The sequence below is a fragment of the Numida meleagris genome, chromosome 1 (genome assembly GCF_002078875.1).
Source record: "Numida meleagris isolate 19003 breed g44 Domestic line chromosome 1, NumMel1.0, whole genome shotgun sequence".
Taxonomy (NCBI): Eukaryota; Metazoa; Chordata; class Aves; order Galliformes; family Numididae; genus Numida; species Numida meleagris.
In genome coordinates, this window is record NC_034409.1 from 122932537 (window position 1) to 122949538 (window position 17002).

The 17002-nt window shown below is 37.8% G+C and overlaps 1 protein-coding gene across 2 annotated transcripts in view; it reads right to left on the reverse strand.

Annotated features, from left to right (window-relative positions):
* The window catches only part of TBL1X (transducin beta like 1X-linked), a 195832-nt gene that overhangs the window by 76202 nt on the left and 102628 nt on the right, over positions 1–17002 (reverse strand). For both annotated transcript variants that reach the window (XM_021410852.1, XM_021410844.1), the window contains one exon: positions 13108–13215. The gene's annotated coding sequence lies outside the window, so the exon portion shown is untranslated. The remainder of the gene's footprint in view (positions 1–13107; positions 13216–17002) is intronic.

Below are 17002 nucleotides of genomic sequence, written 5' to 3' on the forward strand. Positions count from 1 at the left end.
AGCCTTGGAAAATATTATTTCATCTTTTTACTTATAGCCCACTGTAAAGCACTTAATAACATTTCACTTAGGATATATACACTTCACCAGTATTTTCTAGTAATTAATTGGACAAAATGTACAGAAAAAATGAAATGGAAAACAAGATGACAGTGCTAAACTTATCAAAGGATATAAACTACCACATATCTTCACTTTGAGATACATCATCATCACAATAATAGAAAAACGACCCTGACTTTGAATTCAAGGTTGATTGAATTTCGTCACACTCTCAACCTTCCGGCTTCCCGTTAATTCAAATTATTAATTGGCAGATACCCAGAAGGAGCAGGGGAGGGGAAACTTAATTTGTGTTATGTACTTACACAACTAAAAACTCCCTTTATGATTGCTTGTCTTCCTATTCCTTCAGTCATCTTCCAGAAAAAAAGCAAGAGAATGAAAGCAGAAGTGTTTTTTAGTAGAAAATAAGAAGTGCTGTTTTCAGGATCTGCAGAAACACATATCTTTGACTTTTTTTTTCTTGTTTTCATCACTGGTATTAGCTATATTTTAAACACTGCACAAAATGGCAAGTCCCTCAGACAGAAGATGTAAAGGCAAAGCCACTTTCACAACAGAATTGCATATGAAGCTCTAAGCTAACTCCACAGGGGTTATTCATTCAAGTAAAGACTGACGTATTATGGCTCTCAAGTAGAGCACAGGCACAACAGTGCTTCCAGTGTACTTACAGGACCTCATCTCCTGCAGGTCTAGGGGAGGCAAAGGTTTAGAGGCTTATTTCTCCACTTTCTCGGCTCTATCTTTCTTGCATAACCTCCCACGATTATTTTTGTGTTTTATCATTTCTTTGTTATGTTTTTACAATTTCCCTGTTTCCACTCTGGGTTTGAGGTATTCAGAACTGAGGTTATCTTTATGCTGGGGTAGCTCAAACTACGCAATTTTCTATTTCTAAGCCACAGTTGACTAAACTTGGCAACGTTTACAGTATCTGCTGAAAACAAGAGCTGACTTCCGTTATGCCAACTAGCATTAGTTAGATAACTGATACTGAAAAAAAAAAGGACAAAAAAAAAAAAAGAAAAAAGAAAAAAGCAGGTGGTCACTGTTATCTGCCTTGTTTTGGTATCAGCCACTTTCTACTGCTGCCATATTAAAAGAGTAAACAGTTAAATGTAGACATATTTGTAGTACAAAAAATACCCAACAATTCAAAGTCAGTTGTGTTGGGTTATATTGGTATTTAGAAGGGCTGGAGAAAAAGTGGTCCACAGTTTTATTTATTTGCCATGTAATTTTTTTTCCCTAATGAAAACCCAATGAATGTCTGTTAGCCAAAAGCAGAAAGACTGAGGTGGTTCAGCTGACAGTGGCAAATAACCTTAGAAGGATGCATGCAACATTTTTCGTGGGAGAACTCCACCACAGGGATCTCAGATACAGTCAGACACAATTACTGGGACCCAGCTGGTGAATTTTTGCACTTCTTGCTGTAGAGCCTGCAAAGCAATTTGAAAAAATGGCACAATTCATGATGTTTTTCATGATATTATTCCTATGCAAAATGTATTTGCTTTATTATTGGTCTATCTGATAAGTTGGAACTAAAAGCCAGCACAATTTTTTTTCTTACACAGCACTACTAAGAAGAAGACATCTCAAGGTGAATTTTGCTCAGATGTTCAAGTGTAACACTCGCTTTCTGCAGTGTGGTTGCTACAGATAGAAATGAAGAGCTGTCACTGACTGAAACTTAATTCATCCATTCTACCTGCCTGTCTGTGGCCAGTACTGACTGGCTAATAGTCACAGATACTGTCAACAGCCCCTTGTTACTATGAGCAACATCACACGTTCTGAGTAGGTGGTGAAGATGGCCATAAATCAAAGATATCTGAGCTACAAGCTACAGAGTTACTTTCCAGAATCTGCATGCAAATTAGAAGGCATAATTTAACCTTTCATATAATCAAATACCCTTTAAAGATGCAGGGAGTAACAGCTCATTTGAGCAGGTTCAGCATCCAATCCTAACATCTTTAAATACGGGCCATCTTTAAGCAAAGCACACAAAAACTCTTTTTCCAGTTGCTGCCCCTTCACACATCTTTATGGATTCCGAAATAATTCAAGTGTTCTGAACTCACTTGGAAATAAAGAAGCACCCTGTCATCACTTTCCCAAGCCCCGAGGTGACTGGATTTTGCAGAACATCCGCACTTTGCACAATAAGTAGCCACGTCATTTCTCTAAGTCTTGACCACATCCTTTTACCTCCGTTTCAATTTGGTGGGCCAATTTAAGTAGTGGTTTACTAATTAGATAGACAGGCATTAAAAATGCCAGCAAAACCAATCAGGAACCAAGACCCAGTGGCTATTATGCCTTCAGTGGCTGTTTCCTTGGCTGCTGGATCGCAGGTATCATAATGACACACATATGGGCAGCAGAATTCAAGTCTGGGGATTAGAAACAATCTGATGCTGTTGATGAGCAAAACAGAACTAGTCATTATAGCTTTTACAAAATGCATAGGAAGCAAGAGTTTCTTTCACAAGCATTCTACCAATAGAACACTTCATTTTTGCTCGCAAGTCTGTTTTCTTCACATTTACTATATGGAGCAGGTATACGGGGTGGGGGAAGCATGGCATTGACTATTTTTGTTCTCAGCTGGACTGAAAAGCCTTACAATTATGTGAGATTACACACCATGCACAAGAAAATCGTTGTTCTCGGCTGTTAAACTGGAATCACTAGGGGGAAAAAGTCACTACAGTTTTAAAGCAGTGAGCAAATCACTTTTTATTTACTGTCTGTGATCCAGTAGGAAAGAGGTAGTTTCTAAGGGCAGAATGTAATTTGTGTGTGTTGTATCACTTAGAGACCCTCCACGTTACCCAAAACCTATTCTGTGCTGAACAAAACTAAACTTAGAGTAGCTAATTAATATAAATATTAAGATGATGAGACACAGTATATGATTATCATCAGTTTTAGGTTTGTTTTTTTTTTAACAAACAGTCTTTAGGTTCAGATAACACATAACAGCAGGAAAATGCGATCACAGATACACAAATTTATCTGTTTTATCAGTTCAGCTCTAGGTTTAAAGCAGTTTAAATGAGCTTTGATAATGAAAGGCGACGGAACCAGCTCAAATGGTGCAAGTGATTTGATTAGCTCCATGCTAACCATCTTGGGTAGATTTAATTTAGAGCTGAGTGATCACGTCTGACTGTGGTAAACAGCTTAGCATCTGCCTTCCAAGGTAACATCTTCATATGAGAGAGAGATTGCGATCTGCTACGTTCACAATTTTGTAGCTAAATCCCCTGTTCTTTACAAATATATTTCAGTCTTTTGCTATCCTCTCAGGACAAATAACAACAATAAAGTTAACTACGCAAGTTTCTAGAACAGCAAGCAATCATTTAGAAGAATAAAATCTGCTGTTTAAACTCTCTCTAAATGTACTGAAAGTGCAATTAGAATTATGAAAACAAGCCCTGGGGCTGAGTTTAGTGGTCAAGTAGAGCAACTGGGACAAAGCCACAGCAAAAGCCATATACCTAAAATAATTCATCAACACGTCAACTTCAGTAGCAATGAACACATACCACAGTAGCAGAATTTTTATTTCCTCCATCTCTGCAAAAACAATGCTAGCCCTATTTTGTTCCCTCTTTCAAAGGAGACATTCAGTTCTTCCCCTGCATGGAAACAATCCTCTGAATCACTACAAATGCAATCTCATGCGTCTTTAACACATCTGTGTGAAAAATTTAGTAACACAAACTGTCATATAATGGTGGCGACCCTTACATAACAATGAATTAACAATATCTTCTCTACTGTGAAATCCTAAAGCAAAACTGACTTAAGAGTCAAGAGGACAACATTTGCAAAGAGGCTGGATTTCTAAAAACCTCCAGCAACGTTAGCACCCTCTTCAGTCACAGAGCTGTAGGCAAGGCGAGAGCGGACAGTGCTTACAGGATCGGTGACACAGGCAGACGAGAGAGCTCTGAGAGACACAGCACAGGGCAAGCTTTGAGGAATGACTGAAACAAGCACTTGCAAGAGAAATTGAGATTCTCTGGAAGGCAATTCTGGAAATTTACAAAATATTGATGTTGATGGAAAAGTTAAAACAAAAGGAAATAAAGATGGTTAGTTTATAGGGAAAAAGAAGGGGAAACAGTTGGTAAATTGATATTAAAGTCTACCACAAAACTGGTCCTAGATAAAGCCACCAAGCCTGGTTTTAAACTATCTCAGATACCAAGTTTTCCCTCATGTTTGCATTTTGGCCCCAGTAGCTAATCAAGCACCCATGGACTGGAAAATCTCACATGAGATCTCCAGTCTAGATCTCCAGGCTGCAGCCTCCTAGCTGGGCTGTGGTCAGACTATTTTTTTTCTCTCCTTCCACTGAACCTCACTGTTCTAATTGCTTCTACTGGTCCTCTTATTCATCTCTCAGACCACAGTCTTCTGATGTCATTATTCATAATTGTCTAATTAGGACAAATTTGAAATATTTGAGCCTACTCTTAAGCAGATAATTTGTAATGATCTATTGATATCAAGAAAGAAATCAAATATGTACATAAAAATGAAAGGATGGCTTCTCCAGTTTACTACTGAATGGAAAACAGCATCATATCACTGTGTTTACCAGTTTGACATAATGTTAGAGCTGTTAAAAAAAAAAAAATACAGGAATGGTACTGTATAAAATGGAAAGATCCAAAGCAATGTTTTGGCAAAACATGGCTGGAAATGACCTGCTGGCCTACCAGACAGCAAGTTCAGCATTAGGTATATTTTATTGCATCTGAACTTTTGACTTGAAATTGCAAAAAACACCCCATGAAACTGACAGTGTAAAAAGATGTTATTGCACTTAAACCTCAAGGAATAATTTTTAAAACTTGGAATTAATTTATGTTTGAGGTCAACAAACATTTTGAAGCAAATAATTAAGCCCTGAATGACCAACACTATGTAATACCTGTACTGATGTAACAGGACCAGACAAGTAAGAAGGAGACATGGTTTCATTTACGGCTGAATTACAATGTTTATTCAAAAAGGCGCACCACATCCTTCCTTTGTGCCAATAAAAGGATTATTGTTTTTGCAGGATGATGATCAGTTTTATTACAGAGGAAAAGCCCCTTTTCAACGTCAAAATGTACTCATGCCAAATCTTTTTGGAATCAAATTTTGTAACTTGAAAGCTCACAGGACAAATAAGCATACTTCCTGCATTTCACTTCTCTACAGACATAAGATATTCTAACGTTAAGCAAGTAGTGAACATTGAACCTAATGTTAATAAGGCAAGATGACAAAATGCTTCAAGTCTTGTTTTAGTTTATACAGGACATATAATTGAATTCCTGTATAAAAGCCAGCAGCTACACTTGAATTACACCTACATTTCCACAAACTACTTTTATTGTGCCATCAGCGTTTAGCAGAAGAGGCAGAAACAGCAGCAGCACCTCCAAGCTAAAACACCACGAGCAGCATTAGACTACTCAGGATGTATTTATATACCATTTCAAGCAACTACTTGAGTGATCTGGAAGAGTATTTCTACTATTTCTGAACCAGCAGTCTAGAAATTGCCATTAACTAGTATGGTAGGAACACTTCTTAAGTTCGACTGCTGTTTTTCTAGTCTTGTCAGCTACACTTAACGTGACATATTCTGAACATGTTTTTAGCCAGAACAGCTAGATCATGTTTGCCTTTACATTACGGTGATTGCAAAAGGAAGAATTGATTTGTAAGTGCAAAAGCATACTAAGAAGCAAAGTACAGTAAAGTACTACTGCATGTTGATCTTTCAGGTATTACATATTTTTGATCATAGCATACCTCAACAAAAGTTATTAAATGTGATAATCCATATAAGTATATAATTAAAATATCATAGCCAGTTAATATATAAATAGCTCAGCATAAGAGTAATTCATTATTGCATTTGCAGACCAGCTCCAGCTCTGTGCAGGAACAATGTACGTCATGTGGCTAATCCATTAAGGAGGCTCTCCTAAACACTGATCTGCAAAAAAGCTTCAGTTATTTTCTTCTTGTACCTTCCATGAAGCTAACCTCAGTTTTTGCTTTTTCCCATAATGGAATGTAAAAATGATTAAGGTGAATCACTAAATGCAGAGACCTTGATTATGGAGGGAACTGAGTAGAGACAGGAAAGAAATTATTTTACATTTCCTTCACCAGAGACGCACAGTCATGCTGTAGAAGAAGGCTCCTGTGACTGATTATTCTGTTTATTAGGACTAGAAGCGGGTCAGACAAATAGGAAACTAATTTATGCATGCATCACCTGAGCTAAGTTTATTTAAGCTGACCATAAATACAATTCATGTTACACAGATTTGGGATGGCTGCTAAACTATGCTGTAACCCACAAAATAACCAACACAAAAATGTTAACTACCTCACGTATAATGAAAACTACAAAACAGCTTTATTACAATGGGTACATTGTTTTACGAAGTTCCTTTCCTGTTCCTCATGCATTTTCTGAGTAGGTAAAAACCACAATAACCAGGCTCCAGAACCACTGATTAGAAAAAGGTACAATCCGAAGCAGTCCTGGGAAGCCATCTCACTTGTGAAGTTCTGAATGCAATGCTGATTATCCAAAGGGCTTTGCCCAAGCCCACACTAAGGCTGTGTTTATGGAAGCACTAAAGAAACGGGTGCCCCACTGCAGTGCACAGCAAATGAGACGTCTTGCTTTGGTCCCACAGCGGGAGCTGCTGGCTGGCAGTGACCCCAGGGGGACCTGCTCCGGAGTGGCAGCATCACAGAAAGACTTCCACCACTGACCTAGCCCCAAGTGGTTCAGGACACCCAAAAACAGCTCTTTTGGCTCAGCTGCAGGCTCTGCTGTATCTTAAACCACCAGAGCTTTCTTGGTGGAGATTATTTTCTCATCAACTATAATAGTACAACTCTACTAAGTCTGTGCAAAATCACATTCAGTAAGGAAAACCCTGAACCAAGGTATTCCATTACAAAGCCAAGTGTGAAGCTGCGACCTCTGTGTATAACTAAAAATGTAGAATCAGCAATGACAAGCTTGTGACACCATTTTGATTAATTCTGCCTGAAATCTCACCAGTTTGCACTGAATTATGTCTTAACTACAGAGAAAAAAAATCTTAATTGGATTGCTTTTCACTTGTAGCATTTAAAGTAAAGACTAGACAGTAACATGTTACGTGAAAATCCTCAGAGGCTGACTGGAGAATGAAATTCTGTCATACAGCTGATAAAACAAGAACTGGCGCTCATCTATACTGGGTGCAAGTGGTGAGCATGTGCGATCTGTATAACAGTATGATTATCAATAATTTACATGAATGCTCCATTAAATCAAAGAAGCTTGGGTGGGAACGGCCCATACAAATAAGTGAATGCAATATAGAGGATCTCCAAGGCTTCACTGAAAAAACATCTATATTACGTCCTTCTCTGTGGGCTGATTCTGTGAGATGTTCTGATATTAAGGAGCATGTTTAAGTAGACTGCTCATAATAATGCAATTTCTGAAAAATAATGTGATAGAAGAATTTAGTTTAAAACAAAAGCTTCAAGTAAACAAACATTTGAAAAGCAGAAAACCCTATTCTTCAGAAGGAAACTGTTCTATCTGGGAAGCAGCAGATTCACTGCCCACACACAGTCTCTCTGCAAACTCAGTCAGTCTGCAGAAGATGCTATGCCTCTGGTACATGCTGGGCATAATGAGATTTCTGAGTGCTACAACCTAAGCTGAATTCACTTGGGCAAATTTCTTCAGTTCTGCCCACACAAGTTAGGCAGACTTCAGATGGAGAAAGACCATGTGGCTGCGTGGTCTCTCCAAGGCACATACTTCATTCATATCTCATGGAGGTTTGCACCTTTGACTTAATCTGGCACTCCCAGTAAACTAAACACACATTTTATTAGCAATTAGCACATAAATCGTTTTTCTCCACGCTTCATATCTATTACTAGCACTTTCACATGATTGACACAGTGAACACGGAATCCTAACGTGCTCTGCATATCAAGTACAAAGAGTGCAGGATTGTCATACCTCAGTCCTAAATGTTCTGAGTTATGCTTAAATAATGACAAGCTTAGTTTAAAAATCCAAGGATAATGCATTGTGGAATGCCTCGCACTCTCAATTCTCTCCATTGCCATCAAAAAACTTCCTTGGAACCTGAGCTGTACTGAATAAAAAAAAAGAAGGAAATGATTTTAGCAGTAGCTTAAAAGACTGCTGTATAAAAGCAAGGCTCAAAACAACTATCTCAGAAGTTGGCCATGACAGGAAGTGTAGTTGCCTTATCTCTTCAGCACATTGTAAAGTAATAAAAATTGTTACCTAATGGACAAGTTCATGTTCTAGCAAGACACACTTTTTCACTGACTTAGAAGGTCAAAAACACAGATAAGTAATATTTCATGAATAAAAAGAGAGAGTTCAGTTAACTGATTCACCAAGTAGCAAAGGAAGTATCAAGGAATATGTACACGTAATTTTGTTTTAGCCTCGAAATAGCTGCAAATGATAGAAATTTAACGGATGTTCATGTTAGTTTAAAATATGCTTACTTTAAAAAATGTTACGCCAACATTTCACTATTATTCAGTGAGCAGTGACTTTTAAGGATAACTTCAGAATAATGAATAATGAAGGCTGAGTAGTTATTGTGCAGACCCAGAGGCTCTAAATTATCACTGACAATATCTGATAACCAATTTTAGAAATCAAAACCAATACACTGTTTGTTTACAAAAAAAAATAATAACATTATAAAAGATATTGTTAAGACTCACATGATTGTTCTAGTTACTAAGTTTATGTGACCAAGAAAATAAACTGCTGAGATCTAGCACCAGTGGTACTTGTTTTTACCATACAGAAAGCTTCCCTGTCTACCTGTGCATTACCACTGGTGAAGTTCTGAACAAAATAAAACAAGGTATTGAAAATACCTTATTTTAAAAAAAGTATAAAAGCTAAAGAACAAATATGCAAGTATTGATATATTATAATAATTTTAAAGCTCATGTACTTGCAAGCTACAAAAAGCAATAACCAACTGCTTGATGACAGTTTCTTTTACTTGTATGAAATATGACGTTCTCATTTACAAAGACGATGCACGTTTCACCAGTATCAACAGTCTAATTGCCAGCCTATAAAGAAACAGTCTTCCCATTCAAACAAAATGAATGCTTCCTAAATGTTTCTGAAGAAATATTGTCCTGGAAGTATTTTTTGAAAAGAATATTTACACACTGACCAATACTGAATATTTTGTACATAAATCTGTGCTTCTGCAAAAACTAGTGGCAACTTGTACTATTACATTTCAGGCACATCATTCTCAAAATGCATCCCTTCTTAGCTCCTATCAACCAATACATTTGAAATATCTTTCACTTTTTTAAAGAAACTAATCAATATAATTAACATCAATCTAGTAAAGAGTGATCTGTTTCTTCCTAGTATCATGCGCATATTCCTACTGTTCCTAACTGAGCTATCCCTGTGTTTCATGTTCTCACATCTATGGATAATTTTGTCTCATCTGTTTGATCTTGCTTTTCTAGTTATTTTAATTCCCTTTGCACTCATTCCTCTTATCATACAGCATAGTCAGCCCCACTGTCAACTCCAGCATATCAATAACAACATAAGAATGCATGGGACAAAATTAACATACTTCCATTTTGTTAAAATATATGATTTTCAAAAGCCGCTACTAACTTGGGGAAATAAGTTCAGTGGCTACATAGTAGAAGATACTCGAGTGATCCAACACTCAACACGTAAAAACTGTTTGTGCAGCTACGGCAGTAAGGCACAAGACTGAAGAAACTTCGGCAGTCCAGTCCCAGGCACAAACAATCATTAGATTTGCAAAATGTTTTTCTGTTATCCAAAGAACATTACATCTCTGTAACAAATGAGAGGAATAATTAAGAGTACAATAGTTTCTTGACAGACAAAAGAGCCAAAGTCAAAATTAGATGTAGGAATAGACCCTTGAGGAGGCTGAAACCTAGCTGTACAAGAAAGGGACAGAGAACTAGGCTAAGGGTAGGAACAGGAAGAGTCTTTGGAAGCTATTCTCTTTTGACTCTAAAACTTGAACCCTAAATAAGAAAGATAATTCAGATTAGAAGTGAACACAGATTCTCTTGATGCTCGGCTTATGTGAAGCATTACGTAAGGAGATAACAAGACACAAAATGCACAGTCCTTTTTTATTAAAGTAGGGATGGGAATTAGCAAAATAACCCAATTTTACCTAACTTTATGCTTGGTGGCTCTCACAACACTGGCAAATTTTGTTAATGGTGCTGTTACATTTTTGTTGCTGTTGTTCATTTCCTTAGACCCTTGGAAATACTTGCTTTACTCAGACAGAACCTTTTGCTTTTTGATTTTCTCCTAACTGGTTCAAATACACAATTGTCACAGAACTGTCTAAACAGACTTGCACCAGCTGCTCCTAGTACCTCTCCAGAATAGTTTTCTGCAACACTTGACTCGTAGGGTTTGGCATGAATTTCTTCTGTAACTTCTTTTTCTGAAATATGATATTTTCTGTCTGGATCAGCTCCATCTTCACTATAGACTCGTGAGGGCCATTCTCTTTAGGAGATGAAAGTTGTAGTCTAAGGATTCTGTAATTCCATGATGCTATGAAAGTCTTAGATTTACTATGGGAAGTGCTAAAGCAGATATCATCAGGTCAAATTACAGGTCAAGACAACCTGTCCTGCCTGGGCTGCATCTAAAATATAGTTAATGTATATAAGTAACAAAACTTTTACAAATATTTTTAATTAAAACATAAAAAAAGAGGGCAACAAAAGCATGAAACTAGTGTTTTTGATACATAAGAGTTACATCATCTCTGTCTGGTATAAGACAAGATGCAGATTTCAGAAAGGAGGACGTGAATGAGATCCTGAAAATCTGCCTTCTCTTATAAGTGTCTGAAAACAAAAAGCTCAAAGATTGAGGAGCAATTATTGGCTATGTTTCTGGAGAGAAGTTGACAAGACTCCGGTCTTTGGAACAGCAATTCATATCCATGGAGAGAAGGAGCAACATCTACAAAATAAGCCTAATCTCACTGACATGTGGTTATCATTGGATAAGGATGAGCCAGGGCAGGCAAAAGGCTTCTGAAATAAACTGGGAGATATTACAGAAATGGATGCATTACAGACTCAGTCTTACACATGACAACCTCTGTGGAAGGAAGGATCAGAGGCCTGAGAAACAAGATAGGCTGTAAACTCTTATCTGAGAGATTCTTTGTATAGTTGCTATTGCTTCAAATTGTTGAGGAGATCTCCACAATTAAAATATTAAAATCATCACTTCTAACATTTTCAGGATACTTGTTATTAAACAGAACAAAAGAAAAAGAAACAGAGGATGATATGCTACACTAAAGGCACCATTATCTCCCAAAATTATTGATAAGCCAAGGGCTCATGATCTTCAATATATATAGATAATATGCTAGCAGATCCCAGGAGGATGTACTGCTGGTAAGATGAGACAAAGGAAATCACCAAACCATATTAGAGAATTGGGTGATTTATTCCATAAAAAATGTATTTGTAATACATGAAAGTAACTATGAAAGGACTTTTGGACAACGTACAGGGATGAAAATGTGGAAGGACTCTTCCTTGCTTTTACTATCAGCAGAGACCAAAGCCACTACTAAAACAGTTAAAAAAAATGGCAACCTATAGAAAAAAAATCACACTTTGGTTCTGTGTTAAGGCCATAAATGAAATGCACATTACACATCCAAAAAAAAAAAAAAAGAAAAATGAAATACAATTAATTTGAAAAGGAAATTATTGGCTAAAGAAAACATATAGTCTCCGATTTCTGATTCATGTTTGAAAAGAGTAAAAACGCACTATGAAAAAAAAAGTAGAAAAAAGCATTTTAAGTAGAAAAAAGTAGAAAAAGCATTTAAGTAGAAAAGCATTTAAGTAGAAAAAAGCATTTTAACAGATGAGGAGGCCATTAATAACCAAAATGCATGTTAAGGACAACTTTAAATCAGCACACCCAGATAATTTGTGCCTTAGAGTCTTAAAAGTGTTTGAGAGAGTACCATTTCTATGATGCTCATTTTCAACACATTTTGGAACACCAAAGAAATTCAGTGAGACTGTCCTATTTTCTGACAATATTTGAAGCTGGAAAGCAGTACGATCTCAGTAATTACAGAGTTTTAAGCCACTATTAATCTCAGGCAAAACAACCAGCAAACTGATAAATTCAATGGAAAATGACATGAATAAACAGTCAACACCAGTCAACACCATTTTATAGAAATTTGGTCAGTAAAACACAAAGGTGGGATTTAATAATCTGGTGAAGTTACAAAGTAACTATTTTGGACTAAAATTCATAGGCAAAACACACGGATTTTTGAAAGGCATGTAGCTTAAAGCCACACAACATTCAAGATTAAAAAATTTGCTCTCTGTATTATCAGCAGCATCAAAATATGAGTTAAATGGATTGAGACAGATAGGAAACAGGAGCTCTTGACAGAAAACAATAATTGAAGAAGAATGCTCTACATTACCCAATAAAATTATCCGGTACTAGCTCGACATTATCTAAGAGTATCATCACCAATACAAAAGTAAGCAGTGTTGATAGCAATTATGACACAAAAATTGGCAAGATTGGCTGAGTGGTTGTTTAGAGTAATATGGATTGCTTAAGATGTGTTTGTAAGAGTACTGCAGCAGAGGGGACTTATGCACCAAGAAAGAAAGATGGTAGGTTGTACCCAGAGAATGGATGGTGCATGGAAAACAAGGACTTAAAAAATAATAATACAATCTTCTTGGCACAGAAACAATGCAATAAAAATGCCAGTGAAACCTTATGACAGCTTGAGCTGTGTGTTTTCCAGGAAAAAAAAAAAGAAAGAAGGTTGTCCAAGAGACCATGTCCCCAGGGTAAGGCCATGTGGGACAATTCCTTTGGCTTACCTGGCCGTGAGACCCCTGAGCTGCTGAATGCTGCTCCTCGCAGGCTGCTGTCAGGAGTCTGGGGGTTGGAGTTAGCATGGAGATCACCACATCTGACAGCGGAGAGGGCTGCAACGAGAGAGAGAGGCACCAGTCAAGCCACTTTCGATCACCCCATCAAAACAACAGTATTTGACCCCTTTCTCTTTTGGCATTCATCAATGTACTACCTTCAAATTAGAAGCTTTGGCAGAACCATACACGGAAAAAAGCCAACATCTATGACAGAAAAAGAGAGGAAAGAGCAAGACCCAGTGACCCCAAGCATTCAAGTGCTTTGCAAAGCAGTGCTCTTTTCCAGGAACCTAATGCACACTTAACCTGGCTCAATAATTTTTAGCATCTTTGATCAAATATAACGTCAGCAAGACATTCATTGAGACCACGGGCTAGGGAAGGAAAGCTGAACTGGGCTCTGAAAGCTAGTTCACTGCCTCAGAGCAGCACACAGAAGTGATCTCGGAGAAATTTCCAGTAGAAATTGATTTCTCTGCAAAAACAAATAAGCAGGCCAAAGAACGTATCATTCTGGGGGAAGGTAGAGCATTTGTGAAAATCAAACATGAAAGACAGTCCAGCATTCTTCTGCAATAATAAACCTATTTGCAGACTTCTCCATGTCTGTCATCGAACTCAAAGAATAAATCCTTATTTAATATTTCCTCTGTGATTCGACTGCAATAGATCTTGACTAGCTTCCTACTCCTGTATTTCAAGCTTGATATCTTATGCTCAGTTTTTGTCTATATAATATAATAATTAAATGCTATAAAGTGAAATGAGATATTCACTGGAGAATTCTTAAGTTAATTATACTCTTCCACACAAATGTCTATCAGCTTTTAAAACTATACATTAAGGATTACTTTATAATATAGTCAATTTAACAAATAACATATTTTAAAACATCATAAGGAGAAGCTTTTATAAATCTAATTCTCAGTCTGTAGTACTACAACATGTTCTCATTTACACCACTGTGAGACAAGTGCACTATCTAACCAAATACAACTATTCACATGAGAAAGACATATAAGGCACATACCTATTCTAATCAGAATGACTATACAAGGGACAAGAAATGACAATTTAAGTATCACAAATAATTCATGATACATCAGGTAGAATCCTGTATTTTTTCTGAGTTTGTCTGTTGAACTCTACCTATACACTTGCCTATCTAATTCTCAGATGACACTGAGATGACTGTTGTCATCTCTCCACCTTATTTTGGAAATGCTTCCCTTCTCATTTTTATGTGGAGCAAGTTATGTTTACGCAAAATAGAACATACTTAAAAAAGTAACACTTTGTGTAAATATGCAATCTGAAAATCCCAAGAATAAATAGAGGATTTTGCTGTTACAAGTTCTCCATATCTTATGGGAAAATTTTTGAGTATTAGTGTATTAAACTTAGTTCTATTCTGTACTCTGGCATTATGGTATGCAACAATAGCTAACACATAGGGGCTGTTCGGGAGAAATACTACGAAGACAACTGGCTCATCCCATGGTTTCTGCAAGATTCACGAGGTTTAGTGGATACTGTAAAATACCAGATAAAGGCTTATATTATGCTGTAAAGTGAAGTATTGCATTGGCTACATGTTTAATCCTTTCTGTCCTAATTAGACTCCTAAATCGGTCGGGACATGTTCTCATTTGTTTTATTTACCAATGTTACATATTGCTTTCACAGGACCACAGGATGACTCAGGCTGGGGGACACCTCAAGGTCCATCTGCTCCAACAGAATCACACAGAGGAGTGTGCCAGGCCCACATCCGTGTAGCTTTTGGAGATCTCCAAGGAGAAAACTCCAACGCCTCCCTGGGCACCCTGTGCCACTGCTCCACCACCTGCACAGCACAGAAGTGCTTTCTGGTGTTCAGAGGGAATCTCCCATGTTCTAGTTTCTGCCCATTGCCTCTTGTCTTGGCACTGGGTAACACTGAAAAGAGCCTGGCCCTGTCCTCTGCATCCTCCATTCAGATATTTACAGACACTTCTGAGATCCCTCCTGGGTCTCCTCCAAACTAAGCAGTCCTGGCTCTCTCATCCTGTCCTCACAGGAGAGATGCTGTAGTCCCTGACAGATTTTGGCAGTGAAGGAGAATCTTGAAGGCCAGTCATCTTTCCATGCTGTTATAGGGCAAACAGAAGGTACCAGGACAGGGTCACACAGGCTGGGAGAATTACTTGAATTCTATGGTATGACTGCTTTTGGTTACCTTGACAGACGACTTTTTAAATAAAAGCACTTACACTGGATCTCTACTTCAAAAGGATTTTTGTACCACAAGTAAAGCCAAGTAAATGACTGACCTTCAAGAAAGAAGGAAAGGTAAAAGAAACAAATCAGAGATATACATTCTTAAAAGTTTTGTTACCCACAAGTGCCAGTGACATTTAAAAGTTAAAGATTTTCTTTACAACTGGTCAAGAACATATGTGTGAATGGTTCTAGCAGCTTGTTATGCTAGCTCACGTCCTTATTCATAAGGCTTTACCCAACAACAAAAAGGTTCTTTAAAATCCGATTTCATAATGCAGTAAGTGCTAATATAAGGTTTGAAATAAAGAGCACAGAAAGAAGGAAAATGTTTTTTAAACTTTCCTTTCTTAAACTTTCATTGGTAATACTAATTTATCTGATAACTCTCTTTGGATTCAGATCTCCACAATTTAGAAAGTTGCAAAAAAACAAAGATCATGGAAAACAGCTGCAAAAATGATGAGAGGGCTGAAGAAAATACTTTAGTATGAAATACTTGCAGAGTTCAATCTGCAGTTAATCAAAAAGAAAAAAAAAGATTATCTGATTACAGCATGTAAGTATTTTCATGTGGAGAAAACAGTAAGAACCAACTGGCTTGTTAAATCTAGCACAGAAGAGTACGTATAAAACAAATCACTACACGGAAGCTGAGGCCAAGTTCAAATGAGAAATAAAGCACATACTTATCATCACTTGTGATTAACCGTTAGTGTAGCTATCAAAGAGAGGGAGAATGCAGAGATCCTCCATTTCTTGGTAAAAGGTCTGGAGAGACTTTTCAAGAAGATGAACTTAGGTGAAAACACAAGCTATTCTGCAGTCAAACACAAGCTACTGGGTTTCATGCAAAGACAGCTGGGCTAAGTCTGTAATTCAGAGGAAGGAAATCAGGTGATGCAATCACACTTCTCTGGTCATACGTTAAGCATCCTACAATCAGCTATTGACTAGCTTTGTAGTAGCAGTGCAGAAGGGAGATAAGTGGCATGCATGCCATGCTGCTGGCCCCAGCATGTCCTGCGCGACACATACATGCACGCACAGCAAGGGAGCGTGTCTGCACTTAGGCTATATGTGGAGTCAGAGAATTGCAAACATCTCAGAGACAGGTGGACTACATCCTGCTGTGAGTAATACTCTGGCTGCTAATTTAGGAAGGCAGCACACTCCTCGCTGAGCTGAAAGGACGTGGTCAAAGCTGAGTTCTGGTGGCTGCTCCATCCCCCAGGGCCAGTAGTGAGATGACTGCAGTGAGCAGTGTGACTGCTGCTTGCTTGGTTTGTGTCTCAGCTCTGTATGTGCTGGGCAGTGAACAACAGCACTCTGCTGGCATCAAATACCTCACTCCTGCATGTCCCTGTGAGTTGGGCCACCAGCTCGTAGCCTGAGCTCAAAGAGAATTGCTGCAGCCATGCTGAAGCTTGTCCCTCTGCCTGGTGTGCAAATGGAAGCTGCTCTTGGGAATGGGAACAAGGGGAGGAAAGGAAATAATAGGAAATGGACAGAAGAGCACACTGAACCACTCTATGATGACAACAAAGCATGAACAAGGGTCAGAAAAGATACTGCAAGTGTT